Source organism: Diceros bicornis, chromosome 5 (genome assembly GCF_020826845.1).
Source record: "Diceros bicornis minor isolate mBicDic1 chromosome 5, mDicBic1.mat.cur, whole genome shotgun sequence".
Classification (NCBI taxonomy): domain Eukaryota; kingdom Metazoa; phylum Chordata; class Mammalia; order Perissodactyla; family Rhinocerotidae; genus Diceros; species Diceros bicornis.
In genome coordinates this window covers 91,005,009-91,031,368 of record NC_080744.1, presented here as the reverse complement: position 1 = coordinate 91,031,368, position 26,360 = coordinate 91,005,009, and positions in this window count along the sequence as shown.

The window sequence follows — 26,360 nt, the reverse complement described above, 5'->3', positions numbered from 1 at the left end:
ATTTACAACTACTCGTGGAAAAATTACCCCTGAGACAGAACTGAAAACTGGATAAGAGGAACTCCTGCAACAACGGACAATCCTAACTGAGGTGGAAGAGGCAGAGACTCCCTTCCGGAGAGGAAAAACGCCGCCTTCACAAGCCGCCAGCTTCTCGGCCACCAGGAGCAGCTCACAGGTACGCAACCTCCCCGGAGGCGCAGGGCCCTGAGCCGGGGAGCGCCCCCGCTGGGGGCATTTTGTGGACCCAGCACAATCGAGACCAGCGGCATAATATCTGACTGTGCCTGCTACTAAAGCATTGGGGAGCACCCCCAGAAAACCCGGTTCACAAAGAAACTAAAACTGGCTCTTAAAGGGCCCACGCACAAACTCACCCGTTCCAGAAAGCATCCTAAAATCACCAGAAAGAAAGGTGCACAGTGCTTCGGTGACAAGAGACTCACCTAATAGGCCCTGAGTGCATCTCGGTGAGGGGTGAGACCTCTCCAGGGACTGGGACATTGGCGGCGGCCATTGTTGTGGCCTGGTGTGAGCGTGCTGACACAGACGCCATTGGAGTTCTCCCTGAGACCTGCTAGCCCAGGTCTGCTCCACCCGCTAGAGCACCAATTTAATCCAGCTCAGCCAGGGCAGGCAGCCCACCCTAGAGACTGGCCCCACCCAACAACACGCCCTCAGGCAACGTGTGGGCCTGCATAGATTGGTGACTGGATTCTCTGCAGCCTGGCAAATGAGCTGACTTGAGCGGGGCAGGGTGTGCACAAGGAGCGGGTGGGGAGTGTGGGGTGGTGGCGGAGTGTGTGGGGCTCCCACCGTGGAGAGACTGGGTCCACTTGGGGAGGTCGGGACGCTCACACGGGGCAGGACTGTGTTGACTGTGTGTGTGGACCTGTGGGCAACAGGGCTTGTCAGCTGCAGAAGACTTGTGCTTCTCAAAGACCCACATAGGAGGTTTGCCCCACCTTCCAAAGCCTGAAACAATTGGGTGCTCCTGTGCCTGAGGGCAGCCCCACCCAGCTGCAATCCTCAGAGAGCTGACAAGAGACCTAATAGGTTGGAGGTTTACAGCAATTGTAAGGCCCTGAGCCTAACAACCTGCCACACTGGGGGCCTACTCACTTAAAAGAAATACTGCAACACAAATGTGGTATTAGAACTTACAGCCAACTGTGCTGGGGCTCCCCACACCTGATAAAGAGACTGAAGGGCCCACAACAACTACAAGCAGCTGAGCATTACAACAGCTGGCCAGGAGCATAACTCAGCCTCCCTGGGCGCCTATAGGGAGAGCTAACAGGCCACAATAGAAGGACACACGTAGCCCACATAGGGGCCACCCCTGGAACATTGAGAACTGAGAGAAGCACACTGGAAGCCTCCTAAGGCATCACTTACATAAGGTCACCTATCCAAGAGCAGGAGACGTAGCTGACCTACCTAAAACATAGACACAAGCACAGGGAAAGAGGCAAAATGAGGAGGCAAAAGAATACATTCCAAGTAAGGGAACAGGACAAAACCCCAGAAAAGGAACTAAGTGAAACAGAAATGAGCAACCTACCTGACAGAGAGTTCAAACTAAGAGTGTTAAGGATGCTCACTGATCTGGGGAGAAGAATAGATGAACTCAGTGAGAATGTCAACAAAGAAATGGAAGATATAAAAAAGAACCAATCAGAAATGAAGAATACAATACTGGAAACGAAAAATTCATTAGAGGGACTCAAAAGCAGAGTAGAGGATACAGAAGAACGGATCTGTGAGCTGGAAGAAAGACTAGAAGAAATTACCGAAGGTGAACAGGTAAAAGAGAAAAGAATTAAAAAGAGTGAGGACAGTCTAAGAGACCTCTGGGACAACATCAAGCGCACTAACATCCGTGTTATAGGTGTCCCGGAAGGAGAAGAGCGAGACAAGGGGCCAGAGAATCTATTTCAAGAAATAATAGATGAAAACTTCCCTAACCTAAGGAAGGAAACGGACATCCAGGTACAGGATGCACAGAGAGCCCCAAACAAGATAAACCCAAAGAGGCCCACACAAAGACACATCATAATCAAAATGTCCAGAATTAAAGATAAAGAGAGAATCCTAAAAGCCGCAAGAGAATGTCAAGTTACATACAAAGGAAACCCCATGAGGCTATCAGCTGACTTCTCAGCAGAAACCTTACAGGCTAGAAGAGAATGGCACGATATATTTAAAGTGCTAAAAGGAAAAAATTTACAGCCAAGAATACTCTACCCAGCAAGGTTATCGTTCAAAATGGAAGGAGAGATCAAAATTTTCCCAGACAAGCAAAAATTAAAGGAGTTTGTCACCAAGAAACCAGCGTTACAAGAAATGTTAAAGGGACTGATGTAAGGGGAAAAGAGAAGACCACAAATAGGAAAAATTATCTATTTCCACGATTAGAACGTAATGGATACAAATGCACAAAAAAGAGGTTAGATATGATATCAAAAACATAAAAGGAGGGAGGAGGGGAGTTAAAGAGCACAGCTTTCAGACAGAGGTCAAACTAAAGTGACCATCAATTCTGTATAGAAGAAGTAAGGAACAGAGAAGGACTACTAAAACACTGAGAAAAAAAAAAAAGTTAAAAAATGGCAGTAAGTACATACTTATCAATAGCTACTTTAAACGTCAATGGACTAAATGCTCCAATTAAAAGGCATAGGGTGGCTGACTGGATAAAAAAACAAGACCCATATATATGCTGCATACAAGAGACACACTTCAGACCTAAAGACACTCACAAACTGAAAGTGAAGGGATGGAAAAAGATACTCCACGCAAATGGCAATGAAAAGAAAGCTGGGGTAGCAGTACTCATATCAGACAAAATAGACTTTCAAACAAAAACTGTAAAAAGAGACAAAGAAGGGCATTACATAATGATCAAGGGAACAATCCAACAAGAGGATATAACACTTGTAAATATCTATGCACCCAATGTAGGTGCACCTAAATATATAAAGCAATTATTAACAGATATAAAAACAGAAATAGACAGTAACACAATAATAGTAGGGGACTTGAACACTCCACTTACACCAACAGATAGATCATCCAAACAGAAGATCAATAAGGAAACATTGGCCTTAAACGACACCTTAGAACAGATGGACCTAGTAGATATATACAGAGCATTCCATCCAAAAACCGAAGAATACACGTTCTTTTCAAATGCACATGGAACATTCTCCAGGATTGATCACATATTAGGCCACAAAACAAGTCTCCATAAATTTAAGAAGATTGAAATAATACCAAGCATCTTTTCTGACCACAACACTATGAAACTAGAAATCAACTATAGGAAGAAAATCAGAAAAGCCACAAATACATGGAGATTAAACAAAATACTACTGAACAACGACTGGGTTAACGAAGAAATCAAAGAAGAAATCAAAAAATACCTGGAGACAAATGAAAATGAAAATACGACATGCCAGAATTTATGGGATACAGCAAAAGCGGTTCTAAGAGGGAAGTTTATAGCGATACAGGCCTATCTCAACAAACAAGAAAACTCTCAAATAAACAATCTAAAAATGCACCTAAAGGAACTGGAAAAAGAAGAACACCAAAGCCGAAAATCAGTAGAAGAAGGGAAATAATAAAAATCAGAGCAGAAATAAATGAAATAGAGACCAAAAAAACAATAGAAAAAATTAATAAAACCAAGAGCTGGTTCTTTGAAAAGATCAACAAAATAGACAAACCTTTAGCTAGACTCACCAAGAAAAAAAGAGAGAAGGCACAAATAAGTAAAATCAGAAATGAAAGAGGAGAGGTTACAACAGACACCTCAGAAATACAAAAGATTATAAGAGAATACTATGAAAAACTATATGCCAACCAATTCGACAATCTGGAAGAAATGGATAAATTCTTAGAATAATACAACCTTCCAAAACTGGATCAAGAAAAAGTAGAGAATTTGAATAGACCAATCACCAGTAAGGAGATCGAAACAGTAATCAAAAACCTCCCCAAAAATAAAAGTCCAGGACCAGATGGCTTCCCTGGTGAATTCTACCAAACATTCAAAGAAGACTTAATACCTATCCTTCTCAAACTCTTCCAAAAAATTGAGGAGGGTGGGAAGCTCCCTAACTCATTCTACGAAGCTGACATTACCCTGATACCAAAACCAGACAAGGACAACACAAAAAAAGAAAATTACAGGCCAATATCACTGATGAACATCGATGCGAAAATCCTCAACAAAATACTAGCAAATCGCATACAACAATACGTTAAAAAGATTATACACCATGATCAAGTGGGATTTATTCCAGGTATGCAGGGATGGTTTAACATTCGCAAATCAATCAACGTGATACACCACGTTAATAAAATGAAGAACAAAAATCACATGATCATCTCAATAGATGCAGAGAAAGCATTTGACAAGATACAGCATCCATTTATGATAAAAACTCTGAATAAAATGAGTATAGAAGGAAAGTATCTCAACATAATAAAGACCATATATGACAAACCCACAGCTAATATCATCCTCAATGGTGAAAAACTGAAAGCTATCCCTCTAAGAATAGGAACCAGACAAGGATGCCCACTGTCACCACTCCTATTTAACATAGTATTGGAAGTCCTAGCCAGAGCAATCAGGCAAGAGAAAGAAATAAAAGGGATCCAAATTGGAAAGGAAGAAGTGAAACTGTCACTATTTGCAGATGACATGATTTTATATATAGAAAACCCTAAAGAATCCACCAGAAAACTTTTAGAAGTAATAAACGAATATGGTAAAGTTGCAGGATACAAAATCAACATACAAAAAGCAGTTGCATTTCTGTACACTAACAACGAAGTAGCAGAAAGAGAAATTAAGAATACCATCCCATTTACAATTGCAACAAAAAGAATAAAATACCTAGGAATAAACTTAACCAAAGAGATGAAAGAGCTGTACACCGAAAACTATAAAACATTTCTGAAAGAAATTGAAGAAGACACAAAGAAATGGAAAGATATTCCGTGCTCTTGGATTGGAAGAATTAACATAGTTAAGATGTCCATACTTCCTAAAGCCATCTATAGATTCAATGCAATCCCTATCAAAGTTCCAACAACATTTTTCACAGAAATAGAACAAAGAATCCTAAAATTCATATGGAACAACAAAAGACCCCGAATAGCTAAAGGAATCCTGAGAAAAAAGAACAAAACTGGAGGTATCACACTCCCTGATTTCAAAATATACTACAAAGCTATAGTAACCAAAACAGCATGGTACTGGCACAAAAACAGACACACAGATCAATGGAATAGAATCGAAAGCCCAGAAATAAACCCACACATCTATGGACAGCTAATCTTTGACAAAGGAGCCAAGAACATACAATGGGGAAAAGAAAGTCTCTTCAACAAATGGTGTTGGGAAAACTGGATAGCCATATGCAAAAAAATGAAAGTAGATCCTTACCTTACACCATACACAAAAATTAACTCCAAATGGATTAAAGACTTGAATGTAAGACCTGAAACTGTGAAAGTTGTAGAAGAAAACATAGGCAGTACGCTCTTCAACATCGGTCTTAGCAACATCTTTTCAAACACCACATCTGACCGGGCAAGAGAAACAATAGAAAAAATAAACAAATGGGACTACATCAAACTAAAAAGCTTCTGCACAGCAAAGGAAACCATCAACAAAACGAAAAGACAACCTAACAATTGGGAGAAGATATTTGCAAACCATACATCTGATAAGGGCTTAATCTCCAAAATATATAAAGAACTCATGCATCTCAACAACAAAAAAACTACCAACCCAATTAAAAAATGGGCAAAAGACCTGAACAGACATTTCTCCAAAGAAGATATACAGATGGCCAACAGACACATGAAAAGATGTTCAAAATCACTAACTATCAGGGAAATGCAATTCAAAACTACAATGAGATATCACCTCACACCCGTCAGAATGGCTATAATTAACAAGACAGGAAACAACATGTGTTGGAGAGGATGTGGAGAGAAGGGAACTCTCATACACTGCTGGTGGGAGTGCAAACTGGTGCAGCCACTATGGAAAACAGTATGGAGATTCCTCAAAAAATCAAGGATAGAACTACCATATGATCCAGCTATTCCACTGTTGGGTATTTATCCAAAGAACTTGAAAACACCAATTTGCAAAGGTACATGCACCCCTGTGTTCATTGCAGCGTTATTCACGATAGCCAAGACTTGGAAGCAACCTAAGTGCCCATCAAGGGACGAATGGATAAAGAAGCTATGGTACATATACACAATGGAATACTACTCAGCCATAAGAAATGACGAAATCCAGCCATTTGTGACAACATGGATGGACATTGAGGGTATAATGCAAAGTGAAATAAGTCAGAGGGAGAAGGTCAAATACCGTATGATTTCCTTCATTAAGTAGTAGATAATAACAACAATAAACAAACACATAGGGACAGAGATTGGATTGGTGGTTACCAGAGGGGAAGGGGGGAGGGAGGAGGGTGAAAGGGATAATTCGGTACATGTGTGTGGTGATGGGTTGTAATTAGTATTTTGGTGGTGAACATGATGTAGTCCATGCAGAAATAGAAGTACAATGATGTACACCTGAAATTTTTGCAATGTTATAAACCAATGTTACTGCAATAAACAAAAAATTAAAAAAAAAAAAAAAAAAAAAAAAAACTCACTCCAGGCTACTTTCTTTGATGCAGTAAGCTTCCTCTCTTGGTGGTCTCCATTGGCCTGAACTTTAGTTCTTTTTCAGAACCTGTATTACAGAAACTTTGAAGGAAATGGTGGGTTGGGTTTTGGTAGATTGGAAAAGAGGTTACGTTTGAATCAATATCTCCAAGATCTCCTCTTACCCCCAAGTCTGCAGAGGAATTCTGGTTTCTCTTAGGGTTGCTCAATAAAGAAGCATCTAGGGGCCATCCTGGTGGCATAGTGGTTAAGTTCACGTTCTCTGCTTAGGCAGCCTGTGGTTCACAGGTTAGGATCCCGGGCGCGGATCTGCATACCACTTATCAAGCCATGCTGTGGCAGACATCCCACATATAAAGTAAAGGAAGATGGGCACAAATGTTAGCCCAAGGCCAATCTTCCTCAGCAAAAAGAGGAGGATTGACAACAGATGTTAGCTCAGGGCTAATCTTCCTCATCAAATAAACAAATAAATAAATAAATAATCAAGAAGGATCTGAAGAGCTACCTTTTAAAGGCAGTGCTAGTAAATGATGAAAAGCACGTTGAGAAGAGGATCTGATGTTTGGAGTAGAGATTCATTGAGCGTCTGGCTTTAGACAAAGAAAACTGCTTTTCTTCCCCCGAGTTTTCATTGAAGAATAACATACAGAGAGAAAAAGGCACAAAGCACATAACTGTAAAGCTCCCTGAACTTTCACAAATTGAGCATACCCATAAAACCAGCACCCAGATAAAAAATAGAATATGAGTTCTGTTCCTAGAACCCCCACCCCCATGCTCCCTTCAAGTCACACAATGTAGCAGCTCTCCTGCTTGCTACAGCAGAAGTAACAGACAAATTTGCTTTTGACACCATATTCAGTTGCCTCCCAACAATAAGCCTTAGAAAAATTTGAATACCTTGTTGGTTTCCACATCTGCCATGTGGGAGAGTTTAATACCTCTGTTATTTGAAATAAAGATCTAAAAGGAAAACAAGAGTTGATATACAAAACATCTTAGGAATAAACAGTGATTCAGAGGAGAGAAAACAGGGACTTGGCTACTTAGGACGGTTTGTTTCAGTGGACTGTGTCTGATCATTTATATTTCTAATTAATACAATTATACTTCTAGTTTATGTTACAGTTAGGGCATAATGTTGATATTTTGAAACTACCTATGTGAAATGTGACATCACCTTTGCTTTTCGTTTCAGGATAAGAAAGAAGATAACACAAATATTTGTCATTAAAAATGTGTGTTTATTCTCATTGGGTTGAGGATCACTGCGGTATTTAAATTGCTCCACCCGCTCACCGTGCTTGGAACACTTTTGGAATGTTTATGCCTCTTTGCATTGCTCAAGCCGTTCCTTCCATTTGGAACGGTCACCAGGAAGGAAGCTATGCCTTGATAATAACGGACTTCAAAAACCAAGCCAGGAGCAGAAGTTGTCCTGAAATGCGTGTCAGACAGCTATTGTATAGTATTTAGCAGTTTAGGCATGCTTCAGGCTGTTGTTGGTATTGGGCAGGCTTAGAATTAGGGATGGTGGTGAAAATGACTACATAGAACACAAAAGAAGGCAAGCCTGGTTGGCAAGTAATATTCAAACTCAGGCAGGCAGCAGCCCTGTCTCCACAGTGATCTGGCCATTCATGGCAGTGCACCCTAGATCAGGGAGGTGACGCTTAAGCTAAGTGCAGTACCAATACCTGTCCAATAGGTATTTAGTAAAGGACTTTAGTTCTAGCAGGATGCTGGGCACTGGGAAATAAATATAACAATATATCCAGTTCTGTGTTCAGCACAGTAGGTCAGATTGTGTGGTTTGCTGGGGCATGGGGGATGGAATTCAAAAGATTCCAAGTTAAATGGGAATTTATTCTTGCATTAACCAAACATTTACTGAGTATCCAATATGCATCTTGTATAGGGAAGATGCAGAGAAAAACAAAGTTGACAGTGTCAGCCTAGACTCAGCTAATAAGATTTTTTTGGTTAAGACTTGATTCCAAGTCCCTGGAACAAGTGAGGCTGAGATTGAGGCTGGATGTCCTGTATGATTACTGACGAATTGTTATTGACCAGAATGTATGGGGGAAACCATAAGTAGATCAAGCTGTGAGCTGAAGGCAGAGAATTGATGCAAATCTAAACAGGAATGCATCCTCATCCTTCTCTATTTATATAAAACATATACAGTGTTCATATTCAAATTCAAACCTTAGCTCCTCCTCAAAGTCCTCCCTGGTCTCTCAGTCAAGAGTCATTTTTTCTTCCTCTGAAATAATGTCTTATGTCCTAGATCATTCTTATGGCATATGTCTTATGTTGCCTTGGTCTGTTATTATATGTGTGTGTCGTATCTTGCTAACCTTACTGTAAACTCCTACAAATTGGGGCCATTTATAATAACACTATTTACTCACCACGGCACCTAACATAGTTCTCTACCCATAACAAGTGTTTCTTAAATATTTATAAGTTTATTAATCTGAAGCACTAATGCTTGGGTATATCTCTTCCACATTCTAACTTAGTGCTTTTAGACCATTTAGATTTGATTTTTTAGCCCACCAACCAGATCTTTTCAAGTCCCAAAAATTGTAATTATACACCAAGATTCAGAGATGTGACTATCTAACATATGCTCTTCAGGACTTTAAGAATTCCTCAACCTTCATACCCGTTATATATTACATCCTATACTAGATTATATATAATCTTTAAAATATATAACATTGCATATAATTATGTGCATTATAAATATATGTCATCATATAATACAAATATATAATATAAATGTATGCATACGTGTACACACGTGTGCACGTATTTAGTATACTTATAATTATATTGACTATGTACATATTTATATGCATACATAAGGCAAATATGTATATATATGTTTGTACATATATGTACAATATTTTCATACACATGTATGTTCATTTCATACCCATGTACATTTTATATGCATATAATATTTTCACCTGTATTTCTTGTTCCCTCTTAAACTCTGGTTTCCTAAGCATTTTGAAAACCAATTTTTTAAAAACTAACTAAAGCTAAATCTGAGATGAACAAAAAGTACCTGAGGGATCTGGAGGACTTCACTCTTGGGGAAATGATGGAAATGACCAAGCACATGTAAGCAGCTAGGATGCTGTGGGACTTTCAGAGGCATATGATTGACAGTTTTCCGCAAGGAATAATAACTTGGTCTTCTGTGCCACCACACTAATAGTGCACAGAGCATTATTTTTAAAAAAAGAAGAAGAAGAAAGGACTTTTTTACCACTCAGCCAAGAAAATTCAGATTCAGCTTCTGAGTACTAAAGAATGATCATTCAGTGTAAGCAAGGTAGGAGAATATAGCAAGAATTCCAGACATTCGACTTTCTCCTTTTGTCTGTTGCAAAAAAAGTGCACCGTGCCTCTCAGACTCCCGGAAACTAGGTATCTCTTTTAAAATGTAATAGTAACAGTAACAAAAGAATAAGTTGTATAACTCTACTCCTCCTCCACTAGCTTCAGTAAGGGAATCCTCTTTCATTCTTCCCAAGAGTAGAGATTTCTATCCTAAGAACACATCCTAGAATCGGACAATTAAAGACATTCTGGCACTCCCCAGAGGGGTCTCAGGCAGCCTACAAACCTCCGCTGAGTTCCCATATGTCATGCAACCTCCCTGCCCTTGCTCCTGGTGCCCTTGGGCATCTTCCTGGTGCCATCTTTAGAGGTTGACCTTTTTCATTGTTTCTGGGTTTCCAATCTATACCTTGTCTCTTTTTAAACATGTACAGATATTTCACCTCTCTGTACCTCAGTTTCTTCATATGAAATGGAAGTAATAATAGTAGTTACCTTCTGAGGTTGTTACGAGTGAATGAAACAAGTACATATTCACATGGCCCTTAGAAGAGTGCCTGAAAAATGGTGTTATCAATGTATTTGTTATGATTAAGGATATTCAGTACATGTCCAGAATCCAAATCTTTCTTACTCACCATCCTCTCTCATCTGGAGCTTTGCATTAGCCTCCTAAATGCCTGCTTCCTTGTACCTCTGACTTCTTGTATTCTATCTTCCAGAAAGAGTTAGAATATCCTATTAAAAATAATATGTCAGGCTCAAAGTCTCCAGTGTTTTATCTGCTTCAGAAAACAAGCCTAAGTTCTGACCGTGGCCACGAAGACCCCATAATGAAGCATCTGATTATTTAGAACCTATCTGGTCCAAAGTGCTGCTGCCTCTTTGACTTGTCTACTATGACTCACACTATTGCTTACTGCTCCCCGGTCACACTGACCACCTAGTTCTCTGTGTTTCTGCTCAGGGCCTTTGCACTTGCCATTTCCTTTGCCTGGAAAGCTCTTCCTGTGTACATCCACATAGTTCATTTTCTTACTTCTTTCCAGTCTCTGCTTACGTGTCACTTTTATCAAATAGGACATTCTCAAGTACCTTTTTTAAAACGGGAAGTCAGGGGCAGAATCCTACAGTCTGAATATTTGTGTTCTCCCCAAATTCATGTGTTGAAATCTGAACTCCCAAAGACCTTGGTTTTAGGAGGTGGGGGCCTTTGACAGGTGCTTCAGTCATGAGGGTGGAGTCCCTATGAATGGGATTAGTGCCTTATAACAGAGACCTCACAGAGCTCCTTAGCCCCTTCCATCATTTGAGGACATAGCAAGAAGGCCCCAGCTACAAACCAGGGAGAAGGTCCTCACCAGAATGAGCCCATGCTGGCACCTCGAGGACTTCCTAGCCTCCAGAACTGTGGGGAATAAATTTCTGTTGTTTATAAGCTACCAGTCTGGTATTTTGTTATACCAGCCTGAATGAGCTAGGACAAGCACCTACCAATCTCTGTCTTGTTCCATTTGTATTTAAAACAATTATTGTCATACGTCATAGTCATATTATATATTTATTTGCTTGTTTTTTTTTATAATGAAGGCTTTAATCATCATTCTTTCTTTCTTCATTGCTATATACTTATCCCCAGATCCTTACAAAATACCTGACACAAAGTAGGCTCTTAACGAATATTTGTTGAGTGGAGAAGCAAATTCAACATTGATTTAATTTTGGAAAAATCTTTTAATAGTTTCCCATTTTAACAGATTAAATAGGAAAATCCTTATGATCTTTTCAACAGAAGGGAAAAAACTTTGATAAAGTTGAGCATATTTTTTTAATATAATAGTAAAAATGTCTTCAAACTTGGAGTAGAAAGAAACTCTCTTATCCTAATAAAGATTATCTACTAAAAACCCATTAGACTTTACAGTAAATACTTAGAAGCACTGCTTTTAAAATCAGAAACAAAACAATGATGCTGACAGTCACACTGCTATTCAATATTTTATTGGAAGTCTTAACCTGTAAAGTAAGAAAAAAAATTAAGCAAATAAATACTGGTCAGAAAGGAAAATATTAACATCTACATAAAAAAGGAATGGGAATCCACAATTTACTAAAATTAATAATTTTAAAAGTAAAGTTAGATTTCTAGATATAAGACCAAAATAAAACATAAAATGAATTCTTACCCACCAGCAATACACAGTTACAAAGTGTAATTTTAACATAGTATTTGCATTGCAAAAATATTAAAAACTTAACCTTAATCTAACAAAAGAGATATGTGGAGAAAATGGTAAATCTTTATTTAATGGCATTAAGGAAGGAAAAAGTAAATGATTTTTTAATAGTTTTACCCAGTATTACAGAAATACAACTCTTTCCTCAATATGATAAAAATATTATTCTCTCCAAATTAATCTATAAAATTTAATGTCATTGCAGACTACATCAAACAAATATGTGTAGGTATTTCAAAGAGAAACAAGAATCAAAAATAAGCAAAAAATTTACCAAGGAAAAGTTAGTGTTTGTTTACCATCAATTAAAACCACAAAGAGATACCAATTTGCATGCACAACATTGAGAACAACTTAAAAAGGCAGATGTGTATGCATATAGAACATCAAGTCATCTTATTCACTTTTGTGAATGTAAATGATACAACTACTTGGGAAAAGAAGTTGGCATTGTCTTGTAAAGCTAAAGAAGTATTTTGTTTATTGTTGTTGGGCTTCCCATTTATTTCTTGTCTCTTTGTCCAGTCCCAGTTTAGACACATGCAAGGTACTTTATCTAGCAATTCCACTCCTAAGAGTACACAGTTGAAAATCTCTTTCACATATGCACCAGGAGAAATGCATAAGAATGTTCATAGTGAAAAAGTTTGTATTAGCAAAAAGTGGTAACCAAACAAAATGTGCTTTGATAGGAGATAGGTTCATTTAAATGTGATATGCCTACATAAGTGAATGGTACAGATCAGCTAAAATAAATAAGCTATAGTATCACATATAAATGTAGATGGATCTTAAAAATATATTGTTGAGTGGGAAAAACAAATTTCAATAAAATAGATATGGCATGGTACCAATAATATAAAGTCACACACATACACATGCTCACAATATATTGTTTACGGAAATATACATAATGTATAGCAAAAATATTTTGGTCTAAGAATATGATAAAAATAAAAAGTTAAAAGAGTGCTTATCATTGGCAGGAATGTATCTCACCATATTTACAGAAGAAAGGAGAGGAAAAATATGATTATATCAATAGATGCAGAGAAAGCATTTGACAAATTTCAATACTTATTCATGATAAAAACTGTCAATAAACTAGAAATAGAAGAGGAACTTCCTCAACCTGATACAAGGCAACTATAAAAAAAATTAAATCCTACCAATTCTATTTAACAATATATAAGGAGGACTTAATTAGTGTAATAAGCCAAGCAAAAAAAAATAAAGGCATATAAATTGGAAAGAAGTTAAACTGTCTTATTTGCAGATAACAAAATCATGAAAATGAAGAAATCCAAAGAAATCTACAAAAGAATTACTAGAATTAATAAGCAAATTTATAGAGTGGTTAAGACACAAAATGAATATACAAAAATCAATTGTATTTAAATGCTAGCAACAATAATTGTAAATGTAACATAAGTAATACTATTGACAATGGCATCAACAAAACATAAAACAGTTAAGGACAGGTTTGATAAAATAGGTGCAGGACTAACACAGAGAAAATTACCAAGCATTACTAAAATAAATTAAATAAAACACAAATAAATGAAGAGATATACAATGTTCATGGATTGGAAGACCCCATATGATTCAGATATCTGTTCTCCCAAATTATCTATAGATTCAACACAACCCCGGTCTAAATCCCAGCAGGCTGTTGTTGTTTTTTTTTCATAGAAATGGACAAACTGATTCTGAAATGCACATAGAAATACAAAGACCACATGACAGCCAAATTTTTCTGAAAAAGAACAACGTTGGAGGACTAACAGTATCTGATTTCAAAACTTATTATAAAATAATTAAGAAAGTATGCCATTAGCAAAAGCATAGACATATAGATCAATGGAATAGAATGGGGAGTCCAGAAAAAGATTCAAACACACATGGTCAACTGACTTTCATAAAATGTACTTAGATAATAAAGGAAATGAAAGTTTGTTTCTTTTTGTTTTTTTAGCAATTGGTGCTGGAACAATTGATATCCATATGGAAAAAAGTTGAACCTCAATGCTTACCTCACATTGTAAACAAAAATAAACTCAAAATGAAACCTAGGACTAAACGTGAAAGCTAAAACTATAAAACTTCTATACTCAAACACAGGAGGAAATTTTTACAGGCTAGATACAATACAACAGTGATAACCATAAAAGAAAAAGTTAAGTTGGACTTCATTTAAATTAAAAATGTTTCCTCTTTGAATGACACCACTAGAAAAGCTACAAGGTAAGTCATAGAATAGGAAAAAATTACTATCAAAACATAAATCTGATTAAAAATTGTATCCAAAATAAATAGAAAAATTCTTACAAATTCAAAATGAAAATACAAACAACTCAATAAAAAATGAGAAAAATCTTGAAAAGACACATCACCAAAGACGTTTTAGAGATGGCAAATAAGCATATGAAAAGATGCTTAACAGCATTAGTCATCAAGGAAAAGCAAATTAAAACCATAATACAATGTCACAGCATACACACTAGCATGCTAAAATTAAAAAGGCTGATAATGCCCAATGCTGGTGAGATAATAGAGCAACTTAAATTCTCACATATATTGAGGGTAGAAATGTAAAACAATGCAGCTTTTAGAAAATCATTAGGCAGTTTCTGAATTAAACATAACCTACTGTATGAACCAGCTATTCTCTTAGATATTTACCCAAAAGAAATGAAAATAGATGCTCACACAAAGACTTGTAAATGAATGTTCCTAATAGCTTTATTCACAGTTCACAAGCAAAAACCAGCTGCAATCCAAATGCCCATCAACAGGAGAATGGACAAACACAATGTAGCATACCTATGCAATGGAATGCTATTTCACAATTAAAAAAAAAATTGTAAACTACTAAAACACGTAACAACTGGATGAAGCTCCATGGACAAATCATTGTGCTGAGTGAAAGAAATCAGACATAAAAACTGTATGTTTCCACTTATTTTTAAAATCTAGACAATGCAAACTAACCTATTTTGACATAAGGCAAATCCGCAGTTGGCTGTGATTAGCCAGGAGTGGAGGCAAGGATGGACTGCAAAGGGGAAGAGAAAACTTTTTGGTGTGATGGAAGTGTTCTGTATATTTATTGTGGTGGTGGTGTAGCAGGTGTATGCACCTGTCAAACTCATCACATGTGCAATTTAAATGAATGCTGTTTATTGTATATAAATTATATCTCAATAAATTTGACAAAAATGACATCATTAAGAAAATGAAAAGGCATGCTACTGACTGGGAAAAATATTTCTGATGTACATAAGAATATATATTAGAAATATATATGTATTACATACATACAATATATACACAAAACTCTTATATTCAGAATATATGAAGACCACTTTTAACTCAATAATTAAAAGACAACCTAATTCGAAAAAAAGGACAAAAGATGTCAATAGATACATTACAGAGAAGATATATGAATGACCAACAATCACAAGATCCTCAACAGCATTAGTCCTCAAGGAATGCAAATTAAAATCACAGTAGCTAAAAAATAAAATAAAAGGAAAATAAAAACTAAACTAAACCTACCTAGTGGATATGGATTAACTGAAACATTTGTGCGTTTTTGGTGCAAATGTAACATAGTACAAACACTGTGGAAATGTTAAGTTAAACATGGACTTACATACAACAATTGTGTACAACAGTTTTTACATATAACCCAACAGTTTCTCCTCTAAGTACATATTCAAGAGAAAGGAGAGCATATGACCACACAGAGTATATGCCCATAATTGTACATAAATATTTACAGTAGCTATATGAATAACAGCCAAAAACAATAGAAACAACTCAACTGTCCATCAACAGGCAAGTGGGTACGCAAATTGTGGTCTCCAAGGGAATACTACTCAGAACTAAAAAGGAACTACCTACTTACACATTTAACCATGTTAAATTCCAAAAATCCCATGCTGGGCAAAAGAAGCCAGAGACACCAAGTACATACAATTAATGTAAGAGTATATTTATATGAAATTCTGGAGCACTCAAGACTAATCTATAGTGACAGCTTATATTGGTTATTTGGGACATGGGGTTAGGAGACAGGCTAGTCATTGCAAAAGAGCACACGGGAACATTTTGGGGGTAATTAACATGATCTGTCTCTTGATTATGATTATATATATATATATATAGTCAAGGGATATCAAACTGTACACTTAAAATGTGTGCATTTCACTGTATGTAATTATATCTCAATAAAGTTGAGTTTAAAAACTTACAAGTGTGGTTAACATAGGGAAGAGTAAGGGGCATCCAGAAAAGACATTGGTGACAATTTTACTACCAGGTGATGTGGTGCGTGTTCAGTATAAGTGTTTTGTCGTATCGTATTTTAAGCCTTCTATATGTACATCATGTCTGTTCTTTGTATGGAAGAAATACTTCATAATAAAAAATAAATTAGCCATGGTCTGGGGGATGATAGTGGCCTTGCATATAACTGACAAATATTAATGTGCTGACTATATTAAAAACTCCTGCAAATCAATAAGAAAAGATAAACAACCCAATAAGAATTGGGCAAAAGTTATGAGTAGGCAATTCAAAGAGGAGGAAATGTGAAGGTCAATATACATGCAAAAAGAAGCTCCACTCAATAATAATTACGGAAATGCAAATTAAAACCATAATAAGACGCTGATTATCACAACCAGAACATCACTAATATAAAGGTGTGATAATAGTAAATTCTGACGCCGAATGTGAATTTAAATTGGTAGAATTACTTTGAAAAGCAAATTCAAAGTCAAGCTGAAAAAGGGGCGTATTCTGATCTAGAGTAACTCTCCTGCAGGTGCTCCAAGATACGTATAAATTTTCCTATCAGCAATGTTTATAATAGCAAAAAAAAAAAAAAAGACGAGGAAAACTAAAGAAAGGAAACAAGCTTAATGTCGATAATATTTTTCATACAAAGAAATACTACAAAACAGTGAAACAAATATCAATATGGGTAAATTTCAAAACATAATGTTGGATGAAAATATTGTTCTATGCTTATGAAACCTGAAACACGTATATTCTAAAAGTTTAAAACCATCCTAAACTGTTTAGGATTATATAATTATGAAGAAATTCTTAGTGATAATAAACCCTTTATGAGGACAGTAGCTTTTCCTAGTTAGAGAATTAAGAGGAATGTGATCAGCATGAGGTACACAGAAGCCTTCAAACTTTTGGTGTTAATTATTTCTTAAGCTGAATATTCAATTCTATGAGTGCTCATTATGAAGGAAATGGAAGATGTGGGGAGTTATCTGGTCCCAGGAAGTAGCATTCTGGTGGATTAGATGTGCTTAAACTCTGCGCCTCTCCTGGCATAAGAAGACAGCTCTATAGCTCTGCAAGACTGATGGTGTAGAATAGTGATGGATCCTGTTTTGTCTCAAGACAGCTTCCGTTTTCCTGGGCACAGAAGCTGGTCCTCGTAGGAAGCAGGTATACTATATGGGGACTCAAAGAAAACACTGTTAAATCAAGCAAGGACCATCACTTCAAACTCGCAAAAGCGCAGCCATACTGAAAGTTTCCAAAGGATCCTGCATTTATGTGCCTGACAACACAGAATCAAAATCCATAACAAAGTCGTACACCATAACTATAAAGCACACTTACAAGTCATGCAGGGAAAACTAATACGAAGAGATACATGGACAAAGATCATGAACAAAATAATCAGAATATAGGCACGAAGAGCTGAGAAACGTATAAAAATATTTCTTATAAGTAATTAATGAATTGCAAAATTAAACTGAAAGGCAGCTTTTCTGTCCTTCAAAAAGGCAAATGTTAAAAGGAATGAGCATGCACGGAGTGCAGTAACAATGAGAGTTTCCAATGTGGCTAAGGAGAATGAAACAGATAAAACCCTTCTGGAAAGCACGTTGTTAAAATAGATTAATAGTTTTAAAATATTCATGTGTTCTGATGAAATAATTAATATTGTGGAATATTTCCTAAGGAGAGAGTAAAAGCTAGGAACAAAGATTTATTTGCTTTTGAGTCTAACTTACACATTACATGCTTTTACAAATCATGGATATATTTGAGGAAAATGTTTAGGAAAAATGCAGAAGAGGGCTAGATGATAATAATGAAAGGAAATCAAAAGAGGCTCCCCCTTTGCCGGTAAACTTTCAAAAAGAAATGAAGAACATATATTTATAACGAAGTTTTTGAAGCATTACTTATAATATTTAATAATTAGATAAAGCTTAAATGTTCATCAGAAAAATAAATTATATTTATATAGTCATTGTTCTTTTAAAATATATATTATATAATTTTGCATTTTAAAATAATATTAATAGCAAGGAGGATGAGTAAGGATGCAAAATATTTAACGAAAAAAGAATAATGCAAGACTATATTCAGTATGGTGTCAATGTTGTATTGTACGTGACTGGCGAGATATATATCTCTGTCTCTATATAACACAAATAAAGGAGGCCTGTTTTCTAAACAAATCACTTTAATATCTCTGTTTCATCTCACATCTTAGGAAAGAAATTTGTGACCTCGTGACCTCGGAGGAGACCGGAAGTTGCTCTTTAAATATCATTGCCAGAAGATTACACATGGGGAGAATCTACCTTAGGTAGGTTTTCTGCGTCATTTCTCCTTCACAATTTTTGCAGCTCCTTTGCAGTGTAAAACTGGCTTTGACATTCACATACACAGCAACCGATGCAGTTTTCTGGAATGCTCCCCCAGCTGGCAAAATCTCCTGTTCAAACAGCCCATTAAATATAGTTTAAAGTGACAATAACATAAAAAAAAGGAATCAGCATGCAGCGCTAACTCCTGGCCACCCCTATAAACAGGTTGTTAAATTCTTGTACCAACCAATCCTCGAAGGATATTGGTTAAAATCGCACTTCTGGTTTAAGACTAGGATCTTTTTATTGAGCTAAACTGCTTTCAAGAGGGTAAAAAATTTAAGGTGTAGGGTAAAGACAGTTAACATATTAAAGGTTTCTTTCGTTTAAGAGACCTCCTCCAGGACTTGGATCGCAACAACTTCTCAAGCCATGTTTGAGGATATGGACATTAGGGGAGAGAAAGTGAAAAACAATTGCTCTCAGTTGTTAAAAAGCCTCTTTACGGATCCCAGCAAACATCCCTTGGTAGCGATCTCTGTTGGCATGGGATGGGAGAGGGGAAAGGAGCTGTGTGCATAGGATGGAGGCAGGAGAGTCCTTCACTCTAAGATTGCTTCAAATTCTCAAGAAAGTGCCGCTAGGTTGCTTTTATTTATTGGCTCACTTACCTATGTGTTTTCAAATAATCATGAGTACACAAACACTCTAAAATTGCATCAGATATTGAATATAGTAGAATGACTCTGTAATTTGAGGATATTTGGGCAAATGCATGTGCTTTATAATTGTGGATGCTCATATTACTATAATAGAAGTGTACTATTATATTATAATGTGATAGTAGTGCCCTGCATGTTCCACAATGTGAAAATGGATTTTTCTTAAAGGGAGGCCTATTCTTCACGGTTTATATATATATATATATTTGAAATTATGAAATCTTTAGAATCTAAAGATTCTAAATCTTTAGAAATAACAATTTGCTTAATCTATAAAAAAAAAAAAGTGTAACATGTTGAAAGAGAAGACCCTATAGAGTTATAAAACAGCAATTCTACTTTTCCTCTTGACAGCTCCTGTAAACACACTGTCTCAGCCTCTTGTCCCTATCCTGCGATGAGTCCCATAACTTTATTCCAGTCACTCAGATAAGTCCTTGATCACTTTTAGTTACAAACATTTGTTTTAGTAATTAAAATGTCTGTGTAATTAGCTATACATTTCCTTTAAAGCTAAACTTAGACTTGCTTAGGGCTGGAAGCCTGCAACGGGCAATGGGTTTGGTGACGTCTCTGGTTAGGTGTGCTACCCTGCCAGGGACCACGTTTCTCCATGCTACTTGCATCTATGTAAGGCCATACAACTAAGATTTTTCTTATATTTTTTGAATTTTTATTGACGTATAGTTGGCATACAATATTGTATTAGTTTCAGGTGTACATCACAGTGATTCAACATTTATATACGCTACAAAATGATCACCACCACAGCGAGTCTAGCAACCATCTATCACCATACAACAGTATTACAATATTATTGACTATATTCCCTATGCTGTACATTACTTCTCTGTGACTTATTTATTTTATAACTGGAAGTTTGTACCTCTTCATCTTCTTCACCCATTCCTCCCACCCCCATCCTCTCTGACAACCACCAATTTGTTCTTTGTATCTACAAATTTTTTTCTGTGTTGTTTTGCTTGTTCGTTTGCTTTTTTTAGATTCTGCATATAAGTGAAATCATACAGTATTCTTTCTCTGTCTGATTTATTTCACTTAGCATCATACCCTCTAGTTCCATCCATGTTGTTGCAAACGGCAAGATTTCATTCTTTTTCGTGGCTGAGTAATATTCCATTGTGTACATATACCACATCTTCTTTATCCATTCATCTATTGATGGACACTTAGGTTGCTTCCATAGTTTGGCTATTGTAAATAATTTTGCAATGAACATAGGAGTGTATATATCTTTTCAAATGAATGTTTTCATTTTTTTGGAATAAATACCTAGAAGTGGAATTGTGGGGTCATATGCTAGCTCTATTTTTAATTTTTTGAAGAACTTCTATACTCTTTTCCATAGTGGCTGCACCAATTTACATTCCCACCAACAGTGTACAAGAGTTCCCTTTTCTCCACATTCTCACCAACACTTGTTATGTGTTGTCTTTTTGATAATAACCATTCTGACAGGTGTGGGGTGATATCCCATTATGGTTTTGATTTGCATTTCCATGGTAATTAGTGATGTTGAGCATCTTTTCATGTCTGTTGGCCATCTATATGTCTTCTTTACAAAAATGTCTATTCAGATCCTCTGCCCATTTTTTTTTGTTGTTGTTGAGGAAGATTTGCCCTGAGCTAACACCTGTTGCTAATCTTCCTCTTTTTTTTTTTTTTTTTGCTTGAGGAAGATTGTCCCTGAGCTAACATCTGTGCCAATCTTCCTCTATTTTGTATGTAGGTTGCCACCATATCATGGCTGACAAATGGTGTGGGTCTGCACCTGGGATCCAAACCCGCCAACCCGGGCTGCTGAAGTGGAAGTAGCACATGCCAAACTTAACTAGTACTCAACAGGGCTGGTCCCTCTGCCCATTTCTTAATCAGACTGTTTTTGGGTTTTTTTTGATATTGAGTTGTATGAATTCTTTATATATTTTGGATATTAACCCCTTATTGGAATATCATTTGCAAACATCTTCTCCTGTTCAGTAGATTGTTTTTCCCTTTTGTTGATGCTTTCCTTCTCTGCACAAAAGCTTTTTAGTTTGACGTAACCCCATTTATTTATTTTTGCTTTTGTTGCCTTTGCCTGAGGAAACAGACCCAAAAAAATATTGCTAAGACTGATGTCAAAGAGCTAACTGCCTATGTTTTCTTACAGGAGTTTTATGGTTTCAGGTCTTACATTTAAGTCTTTAATCCATTTTGAATTTATTTTTATATATGGTATAAGAAAGTGGTCTAGTTTCATACTTTTGTGTGTATCTATCCAGTTTCCCCAACATTGTTTATTGAAGAGACTTTCTTTTCCTCATTGTATATTCTATATTCTTGCCCCCTTTGTTTTAGATTAATTGACAATATAAGCGTGGGTTAATTTCTGGGCTCTCTATTCTGTTCCATTGATCTATGTGTCTGTTTTTGTGCCAGTACCATACAGTTTCGATTATTATAGCTTGTAGTATAGTTTGAAATCAAGGAGTTTGATACCTCCAGATTTGTTATTCTTTCTTAAGATTGCTTTGGCCAGAGTTTATATTTTAATTGCTCAGATAGATACGTCTTACCATTTTAACAGTTCAAGGGCAAGTGGCCAAAATTTGTAAAAATTGTTTGGTTTTAATGACAGGTTAGATGAGGGTAACACCCAGCATTACAAGTAGGATTTTACTACTCACACCATGTCATGACAATGAATAGGATAAAGGTTTTCTGAAGCAGAAGTCTGCACCAATTCCAGAATGCTCAACACAGACATATTAATACTTTCCCTCAGTTTGAGTATGATTTCGAAATCAAGAACTCATCAGATTATTTCTGTCAGCTTTCTGCCTCAATTTTCCTCCTTTCGTGGGTGCCTCCTTTCTGGACTCATTGGTTTACACAAGTTCAGATTTGTTTCCAAGAAGAAAACAGGCTGAAGCCTGGCAGAGTTAAGAGGCACAGTGTCCCTGCGAGACTGAGAAGCCCTATTCTTGTTTATTATTTTAGGTGACCAGCAAACGGTGACCCAGAACTGATCACTGAGTCCTTTCCTGCTGCCTGAGCCACAGCTTGATCCTCAAGGTGCTGTTTTGATCGTGGGAGCTTCAGGGACCACGTGGCTACTCCTTCACCCGGGATCCATTCTTGCAGCTTAGTTTCTCCTCTCATCCACATGCTGATTCTAGGTCAGTAACTTTTCTAAGTCATCCCTATTCCTTAAGGAGTTACTCACAGACATACTACACTAAATCAGAAAAGTTAATATTATTTTTTGAAAATACTGCTTGCTTTTACAAAAATTTTATAATAAGATAATACATGATAGTCTTAGAAACATGATAATTTAGAAAATAATTTTGGTAAGATTTAACATGTATTTCTTATTTTAAATTTTCTTAGTAAATCAGGAATAGAAAGTTTCTTCTAAATCATGATAAGGAACATATATCTGGAGATCCAAACAAAACTTAATAGAGAGACATAAGAGGCATTCCCCTTAAATTTGAAGATTAAGACCTATTTGCTCACTTATTAATCAATATTGATCTAAAAGTTCCTAAGTAAGCAATAAGAAAATAATATCAGAAATAATCATAGAAAAATAGGATAGAGATTCCAAATCTATTTGCAATAAAATAAATCTAGAAGAATTAATTGAGTTAAGTAATTTATTACAAACTAAATTCATAAAAGCCAATAGTTGTCCTTTGCATAACCAGTAAGAGAAATATAATGACACCAAAAAATCTCATTCATAATTTCAACAACAAAGATTAAATGCTTAGGAACAAACTTGACAAATAATGTGTAGGGTCTAAGAAGGAAAATGAAAAGATTTTTTTGAGATATAAAGGAAGATAGGCACAACAAAAATATCTAATTTTAACATGCAATGACAATTCCAATGAAACTAGAAAAATTCTTCTTTTTATCTGTAAAAATAAATGCATCACAACGGCAAAAGAAAAAAGAGTTTTAATGAAGAAATATAGAGGAACTTACCGCATATCACGACACATTGTAAAATTACATTAATAAAAGTAGTTTTCTGGCATTAGAATAGCAGATCATGGAAACTGCATGGAAAAATCCAAGGACAAAATCAAATACATATACATACTGTTGTGAGTGAAGAGTGGCATATCAAGAAAAGAAGGACTTTTTGTATAATTGATATTTGATGAAAAAATTTGTAATTTGGAAAAATAGCTACCTCATTACTTATAGCAACAGAAATATGATGTAAAATACACACACACACACAGTATAAATACCCGAAGAAAATAATGAAAGATGTAACTTTCAATATATCACAGTACGCTACTGTATAGCAAACCAATAAATCAAATTTAAAAGGCATCAACCAATCAAGAAAATATAATATGCTGCAAATATAGTGTAATCATCTTTAAAATATATATACCATCATCTATAAATCTCTGAGAATAAACATCTTGAGTGAGAAAAGCGACAGATATATAAAAAATATGCACAGAATAAGATATTTAGAAAATGGTAAATATATGTTTAAATGTATAGGTATAAATTCAACAGATATTTACAAAATGAACAAAATAATGTTTATAAATGGTAAATATGCATATATGTGTATATATAGATATGCATATATGTAGATGTTTATATGTAAATTCAACCCTATTTGTAATCAAAGAGATAAAATTAAAACAAAATAGAAATTTTGTCTATGAACTTGGGAGAGTTTAGAATAGAAATAATATTGTTGAGGTGAGTATAACTAGATATTCTTACATCTCACTAGTGTGAGAGAGCTTTACAATCACTTTCCTTTTAGATAATTCGGCACTGTGCATCAAAACATTAGACTAAGTAATCCCACATTTAGAAATTTTTTCTAAGCAAAAAGCATGGATAATTAGCAAAACAGCTGTTTATTCCAACATTGTTTATAATAAAATATTTAAAATTATCTAAATGCCAACAATAAGCTATTAGTTAAATATATTGCGGTATGTGGCAAAAAGCCACAATGCTACTTAGCTATTAAAAATTACTTTGCTAAAGCACATTAAATGACTCGAAAAATTTTCAGGATACCACTAAGTTATAAAAACAAACTTATGACCAATATATGTCCAATAGTCCCAAATTATATATGCACACATAGATGCATACATATATACTGCACACATGCATTCATATATTACTGGAAAGGATTATAATAACATAAATAATATGCTTTATTAATACATTGATAAATGATAAGTAAAATAATAAATAAAATTATAATCAATTGTTAATCCTATCTGATAGAAGTAAAATAGTTTTGTCCTATTTATACTTTTATATTTTTTACACTAAATATGTATAACTAAAAATGTATAATGTATTTTATAATTTTAAAATGTGCAGTCCCTTTGCTCATTTACCCGGCTATTCACTAATGTTATTATTGAACAGCCGCAGACTGTTTATTAGGTCCTGAGTAAACTGCCTCTGTCCTTATGGGCTTGCAGCCTAACGGGTAGTCAGGCCACATACTCGTGCAGAAATTCCATGATTTCCATCACTTTGGCTACACAGAAAAAGAACTGAGCGGGTGCTCTTGAGAACTCATACCGGGGGTCAGATTTGGTCTGGAGACTCAGGGCACGATTTCCTGGGGAAGTGACATGCAAGCTGCAAGCTACAGGCTGAGGGGGGTCAGATAAGCAAAGGGGTAAAGAAGGGGGTGTCAGACAGAGGGGGCGTCATTAACAATGGCCCTTTGTGGCAGGAGGGAGCCTGCTGCATTAGAATAATTACAAAAATGTTGCTGATGAGGCTAGAGCATGGAGAGCCACAGAGATGTTTGGAGATGGAGTCTTAAGCTGTAAAACAAGATGGACTTAGTCTGTATCTTAAAAGCAACGGGAAACCATTGGGGATTTTTATCTTATTGCTCTTGTCAAAGGCTCCTTGGGAGAGGGGGTGGTATGTACTTGATCCTGTCTTTAGAGCCTCAGAGCTGATGAGAAACGAATACCTAGAGTCCTCCAAGAGCTGCTTCTTTTAGAGACTTCTTACGCCCTTGCCAAAACTGCCTAACATCGGGAGAAGTCCCAGTTTCCCCACAAAAAATCTTTTTCAGATTCCCATTCAGGTAATGCAAAAGAACCACCCAGAAGTGTGATTTGTCTGTTCTCAACTCTCTAGATTTTTACATGGAGTAATTTCCACCCGTATCCCCAAGTTGCTTGAGATTCTGTTTTTGATCTGGCCCAGAGTAGAAATTCAAAAAAGGATACTTATAATTATCTATTATTGCTCACGTCTTCTCTGTTCTGATCACTTTATTATTATTATTATTTTGCAGAAAAATTATGTATAAATATTCATGGTACATTGCAGATGCTTTCAAAACCTCAAGAACCCTGGGAGGTATGCAGACTTTATAATTCCACTTTTCAATGAGCAAACAGATTCAGAGATGTACAGTGAATTTCTGAAGGACAAACCTGGGAAAGTTGAGTCTCTTGACACTTGAATGAATGCTCTTTCTGCCACAACACACCCCTTTTCATTACGTGCAAAGACCCTCTCTCCTTCTCCCTGGAGAAGTGCTTTGTTCTATATGAGGTACTAGATTGCGGGGGCTAAGTCTGCATGATTCACTTTGCACAGTAGCTAGCACAGCATTATGCTCTTTTAGATGCCTAAGTAATGCCTTTTCA